This window comes from Mustela putorius, unplaced genomic scaffold (assembly GCF_011764305.1).
Source record: "Mustela putorius furo isolate JIRA1106 unplaced genomic scaffold, ASM1176430v1.1 tig00000738_pilon_pilon_pilon, whole genome shotgun sequence".
Classification (NCBI taxonomy): domain Eukaryota; kingdom Metazoa; phylum Chordata; class Mammalia; order Carnivora; family Mustelidae; genus Mustela; species Mustela putorius.
Window position 1 is genome coordinate 2,427,477 of NW_025421463.1, and position 22,300 is coordinate 2,449,776.

A 22,300-nucleotide genomic window follows, 5' to 3' on the forward strand; every position below is an offset into this window, starting at 1 on the left:
TGAGTTCCTGGCATTTGCTAGCCATGGATTTGTTGGTAGTAAAAGGACCATTAGGTACAAGTCAGCTGAGCAGTAGAGGATGACCGTAGCATTTGAACTTTCCCCTTGCTGTATATATCCTAATAGATACGCATCCACATACAGATGCCACAAGGCAGCAGGTGTGCACGGCGTTCGGGGCTCACAGAGGGGCACAAATGCAAACCTCTGCTACTTGTGCTTCCAAGATTAATCTCCTTCCGAAGGGCTACAATTCTTTTTTGCTCACGCTTATCCGTCCCATCGAACAGAAAGTGCTGCCTCCAAACTGCATAATCCGTTAAATTCAACAAGATCTGTGCAGCTTCTCTATAATCTATGCCATTCCCGGAGCGGCGCATGGAGCCTGGCAGAGTTTTAGTGTTCTCTAAATGCAGCGACAATCAGGAAAATGCCCACTTATGGCTTTTCCCGCCCATTCCCATCTCACAGAACACAGCAGAGGGGGATGGAATAAAGAGACGGCGTAACGATCTCTGATTGCATTTTTAGTACATCTTTGACAGTTCTGTGTTTAAACACTTGCCAGTGTCTGGGAGACTCACATTAGCAGGCTTCCGGGTATGGCGCACGGTCTAGAATCACACTGAGAGGGAGCAAGCCCCATGACTCTGCTTTGAGCCCCCGGTGGGTCTCGACACACCTTGGGCGCGTTAGTGCTTGGGGTGGACTCGCACAGCCAAGCACAAACGCAGGACACGGGCCGGCAGTGCCGAGGGATGCGAGGCTCTGCGTGAAGCTGCAACAGGCAGGAGAGGTCTGAAGACGCGTGCCTGGGCCAGGGACTGGAGCCCAGGGACAGGAACACGCACAGCGGCTGTGCCTGCAAAATTTGTTTTCTGTTGTCCTGATGTGAGCATTTCCTGGTGCAAGGCGGTGTCATAGGCAATTTACATTTTACAGTCAATGCTTCTTCCCACAGCTTCTTCCCACAGCTCCCCAGGTAAGAGGAAGTCTAGCCACAGAGGGGCTCACCATGGAGCCCAAAAAGCCTGAATCCTATTTCCACCTACTGGCTGATTGGCCTGGGGTGAAAACTCACTTCTCTGAGCTTCAGGGTCTTTGTCTGTAAGAAGGATTTAGGATTCTTGCAAGAAGCACACTAGGAAGATTGCAAAGCACCTGTGCTGTGCTTACCCCAGGATTTGTTTAATTCAGGTGTAAGATGCACAGAATGGAAATGACTGTCACGAATGAGGGAGTTTATACTTCCAGATCCCTAAACACAGGCAGCATTCAGGGCCCTACTGGCCGCATGGGGAAGCCAGAGTGGGTCAGGAGGCAGAGGGCGTGAAGAAGAAACCTGGACCAGAGCCTTGTTGTGGTTTCCAAGGGACAAGACAGGGAGGCGGGGTAAGTGAGTTTAGGACTGGCTAGGCTAGACAATTCAGGCAGATTCGGGGGCCCAGAGGCTGTCCCCACCTGTTGGGTGCCTGGGTGCATGGGGCGACCTGGAGCCCAGGTGGGAGCTGAGAGCCAGAGAGCCTATAAAGGAGTGGGGTGGGGGTGGAGGCAGAGGCTCTGAGTGGGTTGGTTTGTATAGGAAAGGCATGGTCAGAGGTGGGTCCTTTTACTCTCTCTCTCTAGAACTGGTTAACCCTGGAAGAGACCATGCCTCCAGGCTCAGCAAGGCCCTAAGATGTCAGAGCATCAGAATATGGAAAGTCACAGGCATGTGGATTCAACCTGGATGAGAGCTGATCCAGTCCAGAAACGTTAGCCGGGAAAATGAAGATGAGGACAGAGGGCTAGGGAGGGGAGGTCACCGCCTGGGGTCTACTGGCAGGTCACCCTGCCCAGAGCTGGGTGTGCAGGCACCCAGGGCGGGAAGGACCCGTCCTGGGACAGCGGGCCCCACACCGACCTGCAGGTAGGGCCTGCCACCATCCCCGCCTGGCCTGCGGTCCAGCACGGGAGGGTTCTGGATTCCCGACTGAACGCTGGTGCCCATATTTAAAAGGCAAATGCAATTTTTCTTCTGCTCCATCCTAATAGCCAAAATGTTTAACTTTCAAACATTTGTTTTTCCTGGGAAGTGTTTTAAAAACAGGAACATTCAGTCCTAATCATCTTTAAATGCCTGGGCCAACTACCACTGTAGAGTGACTTCAGGCTCAAAGGGACAGCCAAAACGTCTCTGCATCCCACCTCCCGAAAAGAAGGCCAGATGCCACCAGAAAGATTTCGCAGGAACCTCCCAGGAAGCCACAGCCTGGAAGGACACACGTGTGCAAAGGTGTTGGAGAAAGACCTGGGGCCTTAGGTAGGGGCCAGGCTGGTCACATTCAGCGCTTGGGGTTGTGGCGCCCCCTCTGGGCCAGGCCCTGTTGGTGCCCTGACCTCGTCTCGCACAACATGCCCATCCCTGCCCTGCCCTGCCCTGCCCTGCCCTGTCCATGCTGCCTCGGCCGCTGGAGGCCTCCTGTCTTTTTCTCCTGCTCTTCCAACCACCTGGGACCCCTCCCTGCCCTTCTTTCTGAGGCCACTCCAGCTCCACTCGCCCTACACAGGCTCCCAGCCTGCCCAGCCAGTGCTCTTGCTTCTGCCACCGGCCAGGACACCCTCCTGGGACCTGCCCGTTTCCTCTTTCGCGCCCAGCCCTGGGGCATCGCACACATTCACTGAATCCATGAGGTATTATCACCCAGCAGGACAGATGATGAGGGTCAGAGGGGTCAATGACCCCACCGAAGGTCGCCCACCCAGTCCTCGAAGGATGTTCTGGAACGTAAAGCTAATTGCCATGAATGGGACCGATGATCATTAAGACGCCACCAGCCCGTCAGGTGGCGGCCTCCAGAAGCTGTGCGTCGTGTTACTCCGTGTTCCACGAGGAGGGGATGCGCAGGTCTTGACCTTCTGAGAGCCCTTTCAGCTCTCCGAGACCTTCCAGGCATGTGTGTGAGCAATGCTGGGGTGGGGGCTCCCCGCCAGCCGTGTCATGGGGTAAGCATGTGGGGCCAAAAGGACGCTTTCACTGAAATGGCACCTGAAAGTGCATGTCCCTCTACTTGTTCTGACATCCCAGGACATCAACAGTAAAGCAATCAAAAAGGCACGACCCTCCAAGGACAAAGGTTTGGGAGCTGGAGGGATGGATGAGTGGACTGGCTGCGCTGAGCAGAAAAAACTGAAACCAAAGCCTTGGGAGAGGGTTGGGGGAGGAGCAGGGAAGGGCTGTGGGAGGGGGTGTCACAGGAAGCCAAAACAGCTGTGCCCAGAGGCCCCAGAGGGCTCAGACCCAGGCGTGTGGTTGACCTAGAACTTGTAGGAGCAGGTGGGGCTGGAGCCCTTCCCCATCACACCCACTCAGGGAACCAGGCTCTTTCCTGCTAGTCTCCACAGAAGAAGGGGGTTTCGTTTCAAGGGAAAATATCAGCTCTGAAGAACCCTATTTAGGGACCATCAGGCCAGAGGGAGGACGGGCAGCAAGGTGGGGGCTGAACCAGAGGAAGATACACTGAAAGCATAAACATGGTGACTTTGGAGACCCCAGGTCCCTTCCTCACTCAGCTTGCGAATCCTGGGAGCCAGGCTTGCAAACGGGGAACCCCTCTCTGGGGAGAAAGACAGGGCCGGGAGGGAAACCTACAGACACAGATATAGGGGGTTCTGCCAAGGAGATGGCCAGGTCCCCATCATGGCAAGCTGCCCCCTACACACACACACACACACACACACACACAAACACACAGGATCCTCGGAGCTGGGAGGGAAACCTCCAGGCTGAACATGGACTCAGAGACCAAAACAAGCAGAAGAAAGGAAATTGGAGAAAATGGGACGGATGCAGGAGAAATAACTTAATACATAATTAACACCCTCAGTGAGATAATAGAAGAGATTGCACCCATGAAATTCTAGAAGGGTGCTCTTCACAAAAGAAATACAATCGTAGCAGCATTTTAAAAATTGGGTTAAAGAGTGGGAAGATAAAGTTAAGAAAATCTCTCAGAGACTGAAACAAAAAGACAATGACATGAGTGCCAGGCAAGAAAAGATACAAAAATCAATTGTATGGGTTGTAGAAGGAGATGTCACAGATAAAAGAGAAGAGGGAAACTTAAAAATATACGAACATGAGAAAATATTCCAGGATTAAAAGGCAAAGTTTGCACCATTAAAAAGGTTGCCCAAGTGCCCAGAAAGATGAATGAAAAAAGACTCACAACCAAGGCACACTGCCCAGAAACAAGAGAGCTCAGACACTAAGGGTGAGGTATGCAAACAAGAGTGGGGTTATCCCTGGCTACACCCAAAGTGATGAGAACGTTTTTGGAGCAGTGCCTTCCAAATCCTGACGGGAAATGGGGTGCAGCCCTGGAATTCTATAGCTAGGCAAATGATCAGTCCCGATTGAGGGCAGAGGAAGGACCTTTTCTGACATGCAACTTTGCCTACTTGCCTACCTTATTTATTGCACTCCTTCTCAGAAGACTACTGGAGGGTGTGCTCCACCAAAATGAGGGAGTAAACCAAAAACAAGGAAGCCACGGGGTGGAAGAACCAGGGGCTCCAGGATGGAAGACAGGCCAAGACTCCAGGATGATGGCTGTATGCAGGATCAACAGTCCAGACCACCTGGGGTCAGAGGCTCAAGGGAAAATGAGAAAAAGGAACCAGAAGTTGGCTTAGCACAGCTCATCATACTGTGGTGGGGCGGCGGGGGGGGGGGGGGCGGTGTGCCTGGGTGGCTCAGTGGTTAAGCAGCTGCCTTCGGCTCAGGTCATAATCTCAGGGTCTTGGGATCAAGCTCACATCAGCCTCTCTGCTCAGCAGAAAGCCTGCTTCTCTATCTCCCTCTGCCCCTCCCCTCCACTCATATTCTCTCTCTCTAATAAATAAATAAATTCCTTAAAAAAACAAAACACAAAAACCTCTGCAGGACACAGGAATGAACCGTGATGGGTACACAGAAAACAAGCAAGCACACAAAACAACTGACTACTTTAGGAAACACAACAAGTTGCACAACCAATATTTAACCTAAAACTGTCTTAGAACAATATTAAAAAGACAGGAGAAGAGATATGCGTAGATGGGTGGAGTGGCTGTGTCTCTAAATCTACATTTTTTAAAGATTTTATTTATTTATTTGATAGACAGAGATCACAAGTAGGCAGAGAGGCAGGCAGAGAGAGAGGGGGAAGCAGGCTCCCTGCTGAGCAGAGAGTCCGATGCGGCGCTCGATCCCAGGACCCTGGGATCATGACCTGAGCCAAAGGCAGAGGCTTTAACCCACTGTGCCTCCCAGGTGCCCCTCTATATCTACATTTTTAATTGTAAGAAATTAGGAGTAACATCTAAAATTGGAAAATAAAAGATAGTCATAAAAGGTTGTTACTTAGAGACACCCTGGTAATAAAATCTACCAAGATTACCTGGGGAATGGGAATCGGGACTGAGGAGGGGCCTGGAGAGAGGACTGCTGGTTTCATCATAAGCCTCTTATCACATTATGACTATGTATACATATTACTTTAATGCAAATAAAACTCAAATAAAAAGGCAACAGGAGGCCAGGGGCTCCTTGCCCACTTCCTAATTCTCTCCAGGGGTAGCCTGACCTCTCACTTGCTCTGCCTGTTGTTCAAAACCTAGACCCAAATCAAACCAAGGCACACCTAAGACCAACTGAAAGACAAAAACGGCAGAAAACCTTAACTGGTTGGTACCTCCGATATCCTGAGCATTTACGTGCTGGGATTACTCTGGCAGCCAGGTTCAAATCTGGCCAAGCAGGTCTTCGCCTGGGCTGGTCAGGTAGACATTAATGATATCACAGGTGTCCCCTGCTGAGACCCTGAGACAGGCTCCCTCATGCCCTATTTCTAACTCTCAACATAACAGTCTTGCAAAATGGGCAGCATGTTTGAAAGATACAGATAAACACTGGGTCTCAGTGAGGTTATATAACTACACAACTGATCAGTAGGGAAGTGGGAATCTGAACTCATACCTCTCTGAGCTGAAGCCCATGACATCCCCCTCTCTGTCACAATCAACACTTATGACATGTGTCGAAGGTTTTTCTACTAAACATTCCTCCAAAAATAAAAAACTGTTGCCATATATTTATGTCCTTACCAGATCTCTCCTGTTATGAGGAGTTCCGAATGATTTTATTTTAAATGACATAATACTTTTGAGAAGATCTTGTGGCTCTCATAAACAGCTTTTGAAGACCATTTGAAAAACAATATAGATCTTAGAACAAATTGAATGAATTCAGCAAAGGAGCAGGATACAAAAACAATATGCAAAACACTCAGTTGTGTTTCCATACACTAAAATCAATCTAAAAATAATGCCATTTGCAATAGCATCAAAAAGAACAGAATACTTAGGAATAAGCTTAACCAAAGAGGCAAAAAATCTGTATGTTGAAAACTACAAAACATTTGCTGAAAGAGATTAAAGAAGACACTGATAAATGAAAAGACATCCCATGTTCATGGATTGGAAGGGTTCATATTGTTAAGATATCAATACTTCCCAAAGCAATCTCCAGATGCAATGCAATCCCTACCAAAATCCCAATGATGTTTCTTGCAGAAATAGAAAACCCATGCCAAAATTCATATGGAATCTAAAGGGGCACCAAATATCCAAAATAATCTTGAAAAAGAAACATAAAGTTGGAGGTCAAACACTTTCTGATTTCAAGGCTAACAAAAAAGCTAGGCCAGTATGGTACTGGCCTAGATACAGATGCTGATCAATGGAAGAGAAGAGAGAGCCCCAAAATAAATCTTCACATATATGGCCAAAGAGAGGGAGAAGAGGGGAAGGGGCAGAGGGAGAGGGATAAAAAAAACCTTAAAGCCGGCTCCACACCCAGCATGGAGCCTGACATAGGGCTTGATCTCACAACCCTGAGACCGTGACCTGAGCCAAAATTATATGATCCAATGATTTTTAACAAAGGTGCCAAGACCATTCAATGGGAGAAAGGATAATATTCTTAACATGCAGATCTGGGAAAACTGACTATCTGCATGCAGAAGAATGAAGTTGAACACTTACCATACACCACATACAAAAATTAACTCAAAATGGAACAAAGACCTAAGAGTAAGAGCTAAAACTACAAAATTCTTAAAAGAAAACGTAGGGGCAAATCTTCACGAATATTCGAGAAATTGATTTCTCGAATATAATACCAAAAGTGCAGGCAACAAGAGAAAAAAATACTTCTAAATTAAAATACTTCTAAATTAAAATCTGTATCAAAGGACACCATCAATGGATTAAAAAGGCAACCCACAAAAAGGGGGGGGGAATATTTGCAAATTAAATTTCTGATATGGGGTTAATATCAGAACATATTTTAAAAACTCTGCAATTCAACAAGGAAAATGTAGACAAAGGACTTAAATAAACACTTCTCCAAGGAAGATATACAAATAGCCAATGAGCACATAAGATGTTCAAACATCACTCATCATCACAGAAATGCAAATCAAAACATGGCCAGATACCATCTCACACCCATTAGAATGGCTGTTATCAAAAACCCAGAAAACAACGAGTGTTGGCAAGGATGTGTAGAAATGTGAATCCTTGTGTGCTGTTGGTAGAAATACCAAATGAAATAGCCATTGTGGAAAAATTCCTTGAAAAATTAAACACAGAACCGGCATACAACCCAGCAATTCCACTTCTGGGTATATGCCCCAAAGAACTGAAAGATAGGTCTCCAAGAGAAATGTGTCCACCCATGTTCACAGCAGCATTATTCACAACAGCTAAAAGGTGGAAGCAACACAAGCATCCACCAACAGAAGACCAAATAAACACAATGCGGTACATCCATACAATGGAATATTGCTCAGCCTTTAAAAAGGACATTCGTGGGGCGCCTCGGTGGCTCAGTGGGTTAAACCTCTACCTTCGGCTCAGGTCATGATCTCAGGGTCCTGGGATCAAGTCCCGCATCGGGCTCTCTGCTCAGCGGAGAGCCTGCTTCCTCCTCTTTCTTTCTCTGCCTGCCTCTCTGCCTGCTTGTGATCTCTCTCTGTCAAATAGATAAATAAAATCTTTAAAAAAAAAAAAAAAAAGGACATTCATTCTCAAACATGTGTGCACCATGAAGATACACTCAGTGAAATAAACCAGTCACTAAAGACCAAATACTATATGACTACGTCTATGAGATCCTTAGAGTAATTGAATTCGTAGAGACAGGAAGTAAGATGATGGTTGCCTACAGGTCGGGGGAGAGGATATACAGATGTAAAGTTTAATAGGTATGGAGCTTTGGTTTTACAAGATGAAAAAGTTCTGGAGACAGGGGGGCGGTGATGGTTGCACTACACTGTGAATGTGCTTGATGCCACTGAAATGTAAATTTTACAAGAAGTTAAAATGATAAATGTCATGTATATTTTACCACAATTTAAATTTTTTTAAAATCTCAGAAAAAGAAAACTAAGGACCTGACTCCCAGACAACTAGAATTGTGAGCTTGTGGAACCATAGGTTCCTGGGACCTTAGAATCCTAGAAATGCTCTTTTAAAATCTTAGAACCCTGAAGGTCAATCTAGAGCCTCGGCTCCTTGACCAACTTCCACCACCCACCCCCACATCAAAAGGTCCCAGCTGAGAAGCTTCAGAACAGGAAGACCACACCTGCTCCTATCTCCCCAGAAAACTCCTAGCATGGATTTCTCCTAGGGTTTGACAGCCCTGGACAAAAGGCAGGGTTACAGGGTCAGACACCTAGCCCTTGTGTTACTGAATATTGTTCCAAAAGGTTTCACAGGTGCCTTCTGGCTATAAACAACTCTTTTAAAGAGGAGAAAATACAGCCCAAAATGATGTTTTTTGGAGTAGCCACTGAAATAAGTATTCAAAAATGATTAAGACCAAGTCTTCCTATTTTTAAAATGTTTCTTTGTAAAACCCACCATTTCAAAGCTAAAAAGACATTTTAGATGTTAGGATCCACTGAAGTAAAATCATCTTGCACCCCTGTGTACCTATCCCTTTATTCCACAGTCCTCTTCCTTGGCTCTAATAAGTGCTGAGAACTGGGAACAGAGAAGTCCCGACACAGCCCCTTCTCCTGCCCTCTAGTGTGGGATAGACACAGGCAAGCAGTTTGCAATCTGCAGTGGGGGTGCGCAACGTCTTACGGAAGATACAACACTAGCTTTCCTTTCCCTGACCAGGAGTAAGGAAGGGGCTCTGAAAGGGTGGATGAGAGACAGAATCATAGAACTACTATCAGGGATGAGTAGAAATCCCAGCAGACAAGGTAAGTCCATTCTCCTAGCACACACCCCATGCAAGCAAATGTTCAGAGGTGGAAAAATCCACCTGCTAGGTATTTGGGAATTGCTTAGAAGCCCAAGGCCGAGGAAGGAAGGTGGAAGCAGGCCTGGGAGGGACAATTGGGGTCACACCCACAGGGGGCCCCAGCTATCAGGCAAAGGTCTGGACTTCACCCCGAACATAGCAGGGAAAGAATGAAGAGTGCTAAGCGGGGAGGGGCCACAGTTGGATCAATGAACGAAAAATTCTTTAGAATTCCAATACGACAACGGTAGTCTGGAAAGTGACTATTTTGAGAGGTTGGGACATTACCCAAGAAAGCCCCGCTCTGTCAGCTCAATGCTTCCCCTTCAGTGTTGTAGTTGTCAAACCAGCCCAGAATTAGCTCCAAACGGCCTTCGGTGAGTCTCAGATCTTCATTTGCATCGTGTACACTCGGAAAGGTGTGAAATTCATCTTCTTCTTAAGAGAAATCAAAAAAGCAAACCTATACACTTTTAAAAAATCTGCTTTCTTTTTAAAACAAATTTCAAAGAACCAAATCCTAACTTTTAAATAATTGTGTAAAAAAAAAAAAAAAAAAGGAAGACATCTTTGGATGATATTAATAATAATAATTAAAGCTGCCATCAACTTGGCATCTACTTTGTGCTGGGCACTTTAGATGCATTCATAAAACAGCCACAACAGAAATAGTAGCTGTATTTATTATATTTGTATCCCGTGCCAGGCCCCATGCTGAGCCCAGATCTCCCCCTGCCTCATTGAGCTCTGTCAATATTAGATCTCTTTTACAGATGAGAAAACCGAGGCCAGTCTCTCCAGACCCACATGCTTAGTTAAGTAGGATCCCAACTGCAATGTCTCATGCAGTCCCTCATGATAGTTCCACAAAGAAAGTGTATTACTCCACTTGGTACCCCACTTATGGATGATAACACTGAGGCATAAGAGTAATGATTATCTCAAGGCTGCCCAGCAGCCTTGGCATGTGGACAGGCATGGCTGGGATGGGGGTCCACCTGCTGCTCCAAAGGCGGTTTCCTTCCCACTGGCGCCTCTCTCATGTAAGAAATTTGATTTAATTTATAAGTAATAAGCAAAGAAGACTGCCTCCTGGGGGCTGGCGCTGTCCGTGGTGCTGAAGTGCACGCGTGCATGAAACCAACAGCATCCCAACCTCAGAGATATTGGCAATAAAGGAATAAACAATTACATACCAGGTCAGGTGGGGATAATGGACATGGAACAAATAAAGCTGGGTGAGCCTGACAGAAAGCTTCAGGGTGGGACAGCTGACCAATCCAGAGAATGTCTCTCTGAGACAGTGACATCTGAAAGCCAGGAACTAGGTAACCTCCAGGAAACCACACCCCTGCACTGGGTCTCAGTCTTCTCATCCATAAAGTGGGGACAACGTTACAAAGAACCCAGGCTTCTTGTTGCGAGGGAGAAATAAGGAAACAACATGAAAGCACCTTTAAACTGGAAAGTGCTTTTTAACCATAAATGATCATCCAGAGGAAGTCATTATTGTTGTTAAGCCCCGACACTTGGAAACGAGGCTTTGTAGCAAGATGTGTTTTTTGAATATGAGATGTAGGGTGTTGGAAAAATTCTCTCATCTTGTCAGCAACTTACCCATCACTTTGTTTGGTTGGCCCTATACTCCTGGTCATAAATTTGCTATTCAAAAAGGCCAGGATTTTCTGGATACATAAGGAAAGTTTCCATATTAAAAAAAAATTTTTTCTTAGAATTAAAAAATAATAAAAATTTAAGAAAGAGCATAGACCTTGGATTATAATCCTGACTCCACTTTTATTTACTGTACGATCTTGGACAAGCTTTTCACCAGACTGAACTTGGCTTCTTCATCTGCAGAGACATTAACGCAGACATCTCAAGGGGTTGTCTAGCTGTGTCATCCCATATAAGAGTGATTAACCCCCTGTAGCTCTTTAATTTCAAAATTAATTACAGTGAAATAAAACACAAAAGTCAGCTTCTTGGTCACAGTGACCACATTCTAAGTGCTCGATACCCACATGAGGCAGGTGGCTACTGGTCTGGACAGAACTGGTCTAGGGCTTCTACTAGCCACCTGGGAGCTTGTAAGAAATGTAAAATCTCCAGCCCATCCCAGACCTGCCAAACTAGGATCCAGATTTGAACAAGACTCCCCCTCCAGGGGCTTTTCATGCACCTGAAGTCTGAGAAGGGCCAGTTGTGAGGATAATGCAGGAGACCAGGAGGGAAGACACCCCACTAAGCAGAGGCAGCTCGGCAAAACAGCAGCAGTGGGACAGAGCGGTATCCACACCCTCTTTAAGTGGTGATCACAATCTCCAAACCAAACCAGACACAGAGCTTCTGATAAAGTCTGTGCTGAGTCCAGATGCAGGAGGCAAGCGGGGGAAGATGTGGACAGGGAAATGGTGGGATCTTCCAGACATTTCAGAAGTTTGTGTGCACACGGGGACAGAATATTTCATTGCTGTGCTAGCCAGGATGTTCTGGCTGTTGACTATTCCTGTTTTGGAATGAAGTCCAGTGTGGAAATGGCATTTAAAAAAAAACCCACAGGCTTATTTCACATCCAAACACATCTCTCCACGTTAGTGGAAAAAAAAAAGAAGAAGAAGAAGAAGAAAAAGCACACCAGCAAGAAAATCTTGCTTTCCCAACTCTTGAAGGATCAAGCCAGTATTTCTCTACCAACCAACCATTTCCTCCAATGGTTCCACAGCCTTGAATAAGCACTAACAAGAGAAGATGCCCTACAGGGTGAAGAGGATGGTCATGGAGGGAAGCCCAGCAAAGGCTCTGAGCCCATGTGGCTATTAATATGACATTCCTCCTCTACACAACCACCAGCCTGGGGGCATCCACCGTATAGATGGGGACCTGAGACCCAGGGCAGGTAAGTCACCTGTCCATGATCTCACACCTGGGAGGCAGGTGAGCGCTGAGTTAAACCTAGATGGGTCTAACTTGGTCACAGGCTACCATTTCACCTTGTTTCCATCATGCCATGGTGTTTCCTTGCCTATATGTCTCTTTAGTAAAAGTCTTGTTTGTTTTGCTACCCACTATACCCTCAGCACCTAGCATAGGGCTAGGACAAGACAGGTCCTTGATAAATGTTTTCAGAGTGAGTGAATGATTGCAAACCTATGGCAAGGCAGAACTCCAGATTCAGACCCTTGGTTAGCCTGCCCCTTCGAGCTGGAAGACCTGAACCCCCCCTTCACTTGACCAAATATTGCCCAAATGTTAAGGTCTCCCTCAAATGCCACTTCTACATGAAGCCACCTGACCTTCCTTACTTGGTTCCCATTCCCCCATCTGGCCTCTGCTTCCCCCACTCACTTGCTCAAGCTCTCCAAGGCAATCCAACTCGGTGCCTGTCTGGGGGTCCTCAAAGGTGTCACCAGCACTGCTGACTCAGAGCGGTTGCCTCTGCCCAGCATGTCCTCCCTAACTGGCTCCCCCCATTCAGGTCTTTGCTCAAATGTCACCTCATCAGAAGGTCCTGCCTTGACCCCTTATCCTCATTGTCCAACACCAAAAGTTCTCTTTGTCCTCGGCCCGTCTTCTGTTTATGCACTACTGCATCCTCAGTGCCCAGAATCATGCCCAGCACCATAACAAGTGCCCAGCGAACATATGTTGAGTAAACAGTCAAGTACAAACTGGAAACAATTATAATTAATAATCACGATGATGCCTACTTCAGGGCAGGCTTAAAACCAAATTAGAAGTAAGACACCAGGCAGCAAAGATATATTAGATGGCATCAAGTAGATGGGGTAGGTGCGTTCCAGGGACCTTCGGAGAAGAATGGAGGTGTTGATTAATTTTAGACTGAGTTAAGTCAGATGCATATTAAAAATTTATGAGTAACCACTAAACAAATTGAAAAAGAATGTACAATTTCCAAACCAGTAGAGGGGAAAAAAAGAAACTTCAATCAATCCAAAGGGGGGTGAGCACACAGTGAATGCCAGAAATGGACAGGCTTAATATTGGGAAACGTCAAACAAATATTCCTTGTTATTGTCCACATACAAAAATCTTTACCAAGATAGTCTTGCATAGCAATGACAGGGGCACAATCTGGTCTTCAAGACACTCACAGCTGATTGAGATAGACACTCAACACGACACACGGGATAGATCAGTCAGAGGGACTGACACATTTCCTCCCCACAAATGCAAATCCACTTGTCAAATGCATCTCTCTTTTCACTTTGGCCCCCAGGAAGCTCAGACTCTGATTTCCAGTTCACAGGGTCCAGGTAGCCTGGGGTCTTCCATCAGAACTACTCTTAATTTATTTCTTTTCTTTTTTTAAATCTTGGCTTTTCATTTATCCCTTACATTCTACCATTGTATTATTCTTATTCTTTTTATAAAGCACCTCAAATGTTCCAGCACAAAATGGGATATAGATAAGCAAGGAAAAAAATTCTCCAAAATAACAAAATAAAACAAAGGAAGAACTTTCAGAAAGCAAAGGCCTTTCAGAGACAGGCATCTGAACCTTGTGTAAACATAAATTTTGTGTTGTTTTTGGTTTTGTTTTTAAATTTTATTTATTTATTTAACAGAGATCACAAGGAGGCAGAGAGAGAGGGTGAAGCAGGCTCCCCGCTTAAGCAGAGAGCCCGATGCAGGGCTCAATCCCAGGACCCTGGGATCATGACCTGAGCCAAAGGCAGAGGCTTTAACCCACTGAGCCACCCAAGTGCCCCTGTTGTTTTTGTTTTTAACTTAAGGCAGAAATTTTTAGGATGATAATCTTGCAAAACTTGTTTGAAACACTCACACAAAAATACACATGCCAGTGGGTCTCATTCATCTCCAAAATCATTCTGTTGTAAATAAATAATTAGTACTTGGCGCCTGGATGGCTCAGCTGGTTGAGCGTCTGACTCTAAATTTTGGTGCAAGTCATGATCTCAGGGTCGGGCGATAATATCAGCCCACAGTCTGCTGGAGACTCTCTCTCCCTCTCCCTCCTTCTCTGCCCCTCCCTTGCTCTCTTTCCCTCTCTCTAAAATAAATAAATAAATAAAATATTTTTTTAAGGGGTAGTTAGCACTTAAACACACCTTTCAAGGGGCGTACACATTAATATGAAGCTCCCGTAATTACAGCTCGCCAAAGTCATTGGACCACAACTTAGAATCTAGACTTTTTTTCCATCTTTATTAGAAAGTAATTTTCTCTCCTTTGGCCCCTAAAACACACTTTTGGCTGTGTGAAGAACTTGTTTATGAAGGTAGAAATTTAATTTTTTAAGTGAACACCCAATCCTGGCAACACCGTTCTCCCATTCGTCACTTACACCTAGGCGAGCACCTGCTTATCACGTTGGCCCCTGTGCTACCTGCAACCTTAACCCTTGAATGCCGACCGGCTCCTGAGCAGAAAGTTGCCAGTAATGACATGAGGACTGAAGTCCAAGAAAATTTTTGTGTTAAACACTCCATCTCAAGTCTTTGCGAGAATTGCATGTTTCTGGAAAGGTCTGAATCAGGCCATGGTGTCCAACTAACAAGTCAGTGAACCAGGTTCCACTTTAGATCCTACTGGACGTACTCAGTGAGGACCATGGCAAGATCTTAAAAAAATAAAAAACGCCAAAAAGCAAAAAGAGTTGGCTGAACATTTTGATTGACGTGACCGCCTTATATGAATTTCTCTTCTCGTGCGGTGCCTGCCTCGCGCCAGGCCAGCGATCCCCGGCACCCTCCACACGTACCTCCCAGCAGCAAATGCTGTTGCTGTCGCCTCCAAACTACAGCCAAAGCCTGCCCTGAGCTCTGCGTCTGCGGCCGCCCCCAGGGCGGGTCCCAGCTCCCCGCACCCGTGCAGCCTCTCCCAGTGCCCAGAGTCCTCCCTGCCTGCCACAGCCCGGCTCCACCCAGCAGCCAAAGGAGACTTTTGAAACACTGAGTCAGACTGTATCCCTCTCCCGCCTCAGCCCCAATGGCCTCCTTAACAATCTGGGACACCTGGGTGGCTCAGTGGGTTAAAGCCTCTGCCTTCGGCTCAGGCCATGATCCCAGGGTCCTGGGATGGAGCCCCGCATCCTCTGCTCGGCAGGGAGCCTGCTTCTTCCTCTCTCTCTGCCTGCCTCTCTGCCTACTTGTGATCTCTGCCTGTCAAATAAACAAATAAAATCTTAAAAAATAATAATAATAATAAAATCCACCTCCTCATTCCAGGAGCAGGCTGCTGCTCAGCAGGCCTGGGCCTCCGCGCCCACTGGGCTCAGTCTCGTGGCCCTTCCGGGGCCTCCTTATGTCAGATAAACCCCTGCCCCAGTCACTATCACCTCCCCTGTCTGTTCACCTGATTTACTGATCTAATCACCAAAACGATCCTCTTTACTTAGTTTTTATAACCTGCCCTGCATTGGTCCCCAGGCCCCTCGGGCAGGGACTGCACCTGTTGTGGTCATCCCTGAGCCTCCAACGCCGAACCGGAGAACGTAGGGGGCTCCTAAGACAGGTATGGACTGGGGTGAGTGTGGAGCCCTCCCCTGCCCTCCCACGGTCACAGCCCAGCAGGAGAGGCAGACCCTCACCGACCCACCCAGGGCTGAGAGGCCAGGAAGAATGGGGACCTGGGGCACTAGAAGGATCTTAGGTAACACACAGTCCACACGTCATGCTTTCTGGCATTTGGACACTCAGTAGGGTGAAAGCGAGGTTCGCTGGCAGGTGAGGGGCTGAGCCAGAAGTGGGCCCCAGGAAAACTGACCTCAGTGCTCCGTGCCCTGCTCTGGCGAAGAGGCTGCGGTCCTGACCACGGATCGGGGTGAGGCGTGTCCCTGCAGAGCCTGAGCCGCTTAGTCGGCCACAGCCAGGAGCCCTACTTTGCCCCGACCCCGGGCTGCCCCACAGTGGAAAGACTCTGTGGCCTGGAGAGCACACTGGCGATGGCTGGGGGAAGCCAGCTGCTGTCCGGTTCTCCACCAGTGGGGCCAGCCAGGTACTGTCTCTGCACCTGGTACCGAAAATGGGGGTGCCCCCCACGCCACGCCACAGCACGGCAGCGGTCGGGAGGCATGTCACGTGGCAAGTACAGAGCATGAAGCAGTGTACGTGGGGCTGAGGTCACGGTCAAGTGTGGTGAGACCAGGAGGGAACCATGGGGGTCAGAAAGGAATAAGACAAAAGCAGGGCCTCGCACACGCTGCTGGGGACAGAGCGGAAGGTGACAGAGAGGGGAGGGTGGCCGTCCCACAGGAAGGGTGGACCGGAGAGCAGGGACAGCCAGAACTGAAGCTGCCACGGGAAGAGACGTGGTTGAGGGGGTGGTCACCTCTGGCCGCAGTGAAGACAGTCATTCCCCCGAAATTCTAACAGTCCCTGAGCCTCCAGCTCCTGAGTTGGGGGGGGCCAGTGCCCTGCCCCTCTCCAGGGCCCCGCACCGCCAAGCCCACGCCACAGGCTCCTGGACTGTGTCACAGAGAGGCCGAAGGACTGTGGGCGGCCCCGTTTCTGCAGCCCTCGGGCCTCAGCGCGGTAGCAGATGCAGCAAGAACCAGACTCCACCTCGGAGCAATTTCTCCATTTCCCCCCTCCCTCCTCCCTCCCCGATTTTAATTAAGGGTTTACTTGCAGAAGACCCAGCTCTATTTAACTAAATCCTCGGACCCCTTTTATATTGTCTTATACATCGCTTCATGCTAGGGCACCAGTAAAAAGTTAATTATAACTTCCAAATACTCCATTACCGGGCCCTCATCTTCCTCCCCTGCCTGATTCCGCGGAGGGTAAAGCGCCAGTTAATTAAGCGGCATGCGGTGCGCTTCACGGCCTCGCCATGCGTTATTCAACAAACACCCTCCCGCCGAGCACTCTCCGGGCCACGCAGGGCCCTGCGGTCAGCACAGGCCACATCTCCACCCTCCAGGGGCTCACAGGATCCTACAGGAGGAAGGGGAGCCTGGCAGGGTGCCCGTTGCCGCTCAGCAAGTGACAGACACAGGTGGAGGGGACAAGCAGCAGCAGCAGAGTCAGAATAATGATGACAGCTGATGCCAGCCTCTGAGGGGAGGGAGAGGACAGAGGAGCTATGGATGGGGGCTGATGGCATTTGGGACAGAATGAGCCTGAAATCCCGGTGACCAGCCAGGAGGAGGTATCTTGGGAGACTGAACAATACGTCAGCTGATCTCAAAGACAAAGCTGACTGCGGAGAGAGGGGGAGGTATCTGCATGTCTGGGTTGGAGCAAGTGCTGGGGACCCTTGATGGTCACCTGGAAAGACCAAGGTTGACCCCCCAGGGGGAGCCCCTTCAGTAGGCCAGAACAAAACAAGGAACACAGGGGACGGATGTGGACCAGTGCCGAGAGGATGGTGGTGTGGGAACCACGGAAGGCAAACCCAAGTTAGACAGGGCGACGTCTCCCCCACCAAGAAGCAAGGAGAGGAGGGAAGAGGTGAGGACAAGCCACCAGTGGCCTCCGGGCTGTCACTCTCGGGGCCCATGCAGGTGTCTGAGGCCGTGGGAGCTGGGGGGCAGGGGCGGGGGTACAGAGGCTGCAGGCCTCTCCTGGTGGGGGCTTGAGGAGGCCAGCCCGGCACCCGCTGGTCACAGACAGTGAACCTGGTGGCGCTCTGCAAATCAGCTCATACGCTCACAGTTCTCGACGGCATGGCCGGCACTCAGAGCCCACAGCCTCGTGTCCTCGCCTGGGGTCAGATGTGCACGGCTTCAACCCCTTGGGCCAGCCGGCATCCTGGAAGGCAGGTGCTTCTGGGGCTCAGCCTCTCCTCCTGCCCTCAGCAGCCCCGGCCTCCAAGGGGGACCACACACGCCCACCTAGAACACCTGGCCCCCCCTTGCTTGGGTCCAATCCCTGCTGGCTTCAGCTCCTGGCCTCACCATGCAGACCCCAACTCAGCCTCTGACCCTGGGTCTTCTCAGACCCGCCCCAAGTTCCATGTTGCAGCAGCCTGCCCTCCTCAGAGCCCCCTCTTGCTGCTGCCCCCCACAGCAACTGGTTGCGTATGCGGGCTGGGTCCGCAGTGACCGGCTCACAGTGCACCAGCACGCCACCCACTCCTGGCCATCCCGAGCCCACAGCCTCTGTCCCAGACCTCCTTGGGTCAAGTGCTGGCTGCTGCTGAGAATGGGGTCCAGCTCTGCCCTCCAGGGGCTGACGGCCTAGGTGGGGTACAGGGCATGAAGACACAGATAAGTCCCAGCCAGGAGCTGAGGGCCGCCCCCAGGGTCTGAAAGGGGAGCTCTGAGTACACAGAGACCAGTGCCGCCCAACAGGGTGGGGCAGGACTCCGTGGGCTGGAGGAGGAGGCATATTCCCCACCGGGAGGAGAGCATGAGCCACGGCCCAGAGTGGAGAACAGGGACTGCAGTCAGCCAGTGTGGCTCGGGTGACATTGGGGTCATTAGCTGTGGAGGAGAAAGGAGCTTCTAGCACATTCTTTTCCATTTTCAGCAAGTTTTGTTGTCCCTTTTGCTATGGCTAAAAAGCTTGTCCCTAGCAATTTTTTAGCTGTCACTAGAACATTTATGAATCAAGCTGGCATTTCTATTTCATGAATATATTTGGGATATTAATGACCAACAGGAAAGATATTAACGGTGTTCTCAGGAGAACCGTCACTCCCCCAACCGTCACGCCCCCTTCACCAAACTCAGACCCAGAAAGAACCCTGTAAAGGGGCAGAACATGATCCCCACTCACGGCCAAGCCCAGAGCAATGCACCTGCCAGCAAATTAGAGTCGGCTCGAATTTAGATATACACCCCCAGCCGGGTGCCTAATCTTAACTTATAAAGAAGGCCTTTACTAATTTCTTAAATCTCTTCTTGTCTGTCTGGAGGTGGCCCCTGGAATATGATTTTAAATGCTTTCCATGACGTCTCTGAACAGGGAAGAAGCCGGCTGTGAATCTCAACTCCGTAACCTCCTTATCCGAGGAGAAAAGCCTGGGTGAGAGGCGGGCGGGGCTCTGCTGGCCCTGGGAAGGGCGCCAGGTGACCTTCTGAGTGGCTGCAGGACACCAGGACTGGCCTGAAGCCAGGGCTGCCCTCACCCCACCCTGGGACACACTCTGCACCAGATACCAGAGAGGCCAAGATTTCTTTAAAAAAAATAAGATTTGGGGACACCTGGGTGGCTCAGTTGGTTAAACATCTGCCTTTGGGTCAGGTCGTGATCCCAGGATTGAGTCCCGCATCGGGGTCCCTGCTCAGTGGGAAGTCTGCTTCTCCCTCTGTCTGCTGCCCCCCTCTCAAATAAATAAATTATATATTTTTTTAAAAATAAGATTTTACTGTTGCGTTTACACGATGCCACCAGAATAACACATGCTCCCTACAGAAAATTGAGGTGGAGGAGAGAAAAAAACATAAAGAAGAAAATCCCCCAAAATCCTCCCACTCAGACATCGGTTCTGGAACATTCCAGAGACTCTGCCCTCACTGGTCTCCTTGCTTCCACTCTAACTCCACAATCCAGGCCTTCAAACACCCTTTTAAAGATCACTCCAAGCCATGAGCTTCCCGCAAATCCCCACTGCCCATAGAGTCAACCCCAAACCCCAGTCCCCAGCGCACAGGCCTACGCGAACACGGGCCCGCCTCCCCAGAAGCACCATGTCCCCATCAATAGAATATGAGCGCGCCCTGCTCCTCCCGCCCCACTGTCACCCCAGTGCCTGTGACACACGTGGCCGAGACAGACTCCTTCCGGTCTCTTCTCCAGGTGTGTGTGTGTGTGTGTGTGTGTGTAAACTGTGAACGTAGCTGAGATCATACCTCAAGATTTCTCGGAAATTCCACACCTTTTTGCACACAAACTGTGCTAGGCTTTCTCCCCGCTGCTCAGCCTCAGGGCCTCAAGATCAGATGTCCCCCCACGTCCTGCGGGACCCTCCCATGACCCCTGACTCTACCCCAAAGCAAGGCCTGATCTGGCAAAGCCAGCTCCTGGAGGCAAGAGCATGATGTCCGCAGCCCTCCAGCCCAATGGAGCCTGCAAACAGCCCATCTCCAAAGAGGGAGGCGGGGCAAGGAGAGTCTGACCACTCATCTCTAAAATGAGGTCACTGAGGCTCAGAGCGGCCACGTGGCTTCTGTAACTCGTGGGGCAGGAAGCAGACCCAGGACATTTGGTCCCAGATAGCCAAGTCCTCATGTTTACGTGGGATCAGAGATTTCATTCTAAGAAGATCAAGAAAGGAGATACGGGTGAGGAAGAGCCCTGTTCCGGAGTCCAGCGACCTGGCCTGGAATCCTAGCTCTCCACCCCTTCCTATCTGTGTGGCCTTGGGCGAGTCACTTCGCTTCTTTGGGCCTCAGTTTTTTCCTCTGCAAAATGGGGATGACAGCCGCTCCCTCTTCATTCTGTTGTCAGGAGGATTCAATGATTTGATCGCACACACCAAGGGCATAGAAGAGGGCCCGGCACATATAATCACTCATGAAACACTAGCTATCTACGGATGCACCCGTGCCCGACGGATGAAGCTACACAGGCCGATGAGTGCGCCACCCGCCTCTCAGCCATGACCGCCGCCTCTCAGCCATGACCGCCACCCCCCAGGGGACCGGAACTGTCAGCCCCAGGGAGATGAGTCTTGTACAACAAGCAGGTTTCCAAAAAGCAGCTGCAAATGGACTTCTAGAAGCTGCTCCCATTTAAATTAAACATTCACTCATGTGCAAATTCCCTGCCACTCGGTCGAGCAGGAAAGGGCTCCTCCTTCTTGGGCCTAAAGCCCCCCGGCCCCACCGCGCCCCACTTGAATGGTATCAGCAAACACTTCGAGACAGCCAAGGGGAGAAACCTGGGGGAAAGGAACCTGTTCTAAAAGGAAGACGCCCTCTGTCAGTTCACACCCCCCGCCCAGCAACAACTAAGGCAAATACGTCAAGGCAGCTCCACGCGCGAATTAGGAAGACCCCCAAATGCCCATGGTTGTTCTGACTTCTGTGAAGGGGTCAGTGGAACAACATCGCTGAAATGCCCACCTCACCGTGCCAGCTCCCCGAGCCCCCAGTGATCCTGAGGCTCAGAGCCGTGGTTATGCAGCCCTCTCTTCCAGGACCCTCACCCCCAAAGTCCCAAAGTCCCTTCCACAGGCCACAGCACACAGCCGCTCCTCTGCAGCGTCTGCCAGCCCGTCTGGCCTCCCCTGTCCCCTCGGCCTGAAACAGCCCCCTTTCCCTGCACCAGCAGCACATGGCCCACCTGGCTGGGTCATTTGTCCACTCCCCAGGGATGCGGCCTCACCATCAGCTCGTCAGAAACTGTCCCCACCCTGGAGAACCTCAGCGTGAGAACCTCAGGCTGGCGTCCTCCGCTGTATCATCAGGACACACACAGCACCGTCCCCAAGTTCACCCAGTTCCCAAAACTCACCTATGCCGGGACACACAGCTGTGTGTCTGCCCCCGGCATCGCCATTCCAAAGAGGCATTCGTTCATTCCCTCATTCATTCATTCATTCGCACAAGTGGACAGAAACAATTAAGTGACACATGGTGTCTGGCTCGCGGTGGGAGCTTGGCGTCTGCCTCGGACACACACCCTTGGCTCAGCCAAGAGCAGCCTCACAGCTGTGGAGACCCACAGCAAGGGGGACGAGGAGCCAGCGGGACCCCCCTCCCAGGGGGCGGACAGGGCCAGCAGGCAGCATGGGGTCGGGTAGAAGCCGGCGGCCGGCCCACCCCGCGGGAGCCCTCTTCCACCCTGGCCTCCCCACAGTGCAGCCCAAACAGGGCATTTGGACAGAACTTCCCATTCCAAAAATCAATATTTAAAGCTCCAAGCCTGCCAAGTGGAGGGGAAGGCCTTGCTTGTAAATATTTGTCTCGACTGGTAGAGCCGGGCTCTGCAGCCTCCCGGGGTCGCTCCTGGCCCTCGGCTCTCGGAGCTCCCAGCCAACGGCCAACTGGCCAACGGCGCAGCGGGAAGGCCCCAGGGGGTAGGA

The 22,300-nt window shown here is 49.9% G+C and overlaps 1 protein-coding gene across 2 annotated transcripts in view; it reads right to left on the reverse strand.

Moving 5' to 3' along the window:
- MPPED1 (metallophosphoesterase domain containing 1) overlaps positions 1-22,300 on the reverse strand; it is a 73,877-nt gene that overhangs the window by 28,940 nt on the left and 22,637 nt on the right. The gene's annotated exons all lie outside the window — the stretch shown is intronic.